The sequence below is a fragment of the Leucoraja erinacea genome, chromosome 37 (genome assembly GCF_028641065.1).
Source record: "Leucoraja erinacea ecotype New England chromosome 37, Leri_hhj_1, whole genome shotgun sequence".
In the NCBI taxonomy this organism is placed as follows: domain Eukaryota; kingdom Metazoa; phylum Chordata; class Chondrichthyes; order Rajiformes; family Rajidae; genus Leucoraja; species Leucoraja erinaceus.
The window spans coordinates 8537319-8538857 of NC_073413.1; positions in this window are offsets into that span (position 1 = coordinate 8537319).

The following is a 1539-nucleotide window of genomic DNA, read 5'->3' on the forward strand; positions in this document are numbered from 1 at the left end:
GGAGGGGGAGAGGGAAGCAGGGAGAGGGGGAGGGGGAGGGGGAGAGGAGAGGGGGGAGGGAGATGGGGTCCTTCTCCATGTAGTGGACTGCACACTATTTTTTGCAACAATTTAATCCATTGTCACCCTCCCTGGAGGTGGGAGATTGCAACCTTCACGTGATCCGCCCTGTTTCAACGAATGCAATCAACCTAGCGTGCACAATCAAATAAGATCAAATAGAACAGGTTGGCCGACAAACTTCAGGCTGTGCACGCCATACGCAAGAAGAAGAAGAAGAAGGCCCTCTCTACGTATATACGGCCAAATGAGCCCTTCACTTATAAAACAGGCGTTCCCACCCGAAACAATGACAAGGCTGCACGTGTATGTAAACGCAGCCCTCTCTCCACAAACTGCGTACGGGCACACCCAAATGCACACGGGCACACCCAAATGACACCTCACAAATATTTCAGCGGCTGCCAAGTGTTTGGAATATTCAAAAATAAAATATTTGAATGACAGAGGCAAAAAAGTACAGAAAAACATGCCAATTATCTCATAATATGTGCTCACATATCTATTGCATCCATCTAACCATATAACAATAACAGCACGGAAACAGGCCATCTCGGCCCTACCTTTTAGATTAGATTAGATTAGATTTGTTTATTGTCATTCAGACCTTTCAGTCTGAACGGAGTTTCGTTGCCTTGCAGTTATACATATAATAAAAAAATGACAAAAACACACAATCAACACAAGTTTAACATCCACCACAGTGAGTTCACCAAACACCTCCTCACTGTGGTGGAAGGCAAAATCTTAAAGTCCGTGCCGAACACTTACTCTCACCTAGTCCCATCTACCTGCACTCAGACCATGACCCTCCATTCCTTTCCCGTCCATATACCTATCCAATTTATTTTTAAATGATAAAGTCAAACCTGCCTCAGCCACTTCCACTGGAAGCTCATTCCACACAGCTACCACTCTCCGGGGTAGACAAAAATGCAGGAGAAACTCAGCGGGTGCAGCAGCATCTATGGAGCAAAGGAAATAGGCAACGTTTTGGGCCGAAAGCCTTCTTCAGACCCACTCTCTGAGGTAGGTTTAGCTTGGTACAGTTTAGAGATACAGCATGGAAACAGGCCCCCGCACATTAGCACCACCCTACACACACACACACTATGGACAATTTTTAGATTTATACCAATTAACCTACAAATCTGTAAGTTTTCTGAAGCGGGAGGGAACTGAAGATGTCGGAGAAAACTCACACAGGTCACGGGGAGAAGGTACAAACTCAGTACGGTGAACCACCCGTGGCCAGGATCGAACCTGGGTCTCTGGAGCTGTGAGCAGTGTAAGGCAGTAACTCTAACCGCTACGCCACCGTCCCTGGTCATGGCAACACGTTGGAAGATAGAGTCTAATATGAGAACAGGTTAAACATTTGGAAGGGAGAATGGAAAAGGGAAGTTGTTATTTAAATGGAGCCCGATTACAAAAATGTCGTGATGGTGTGGGGATCTCGGAGCTTCCTAGTGTATGTAA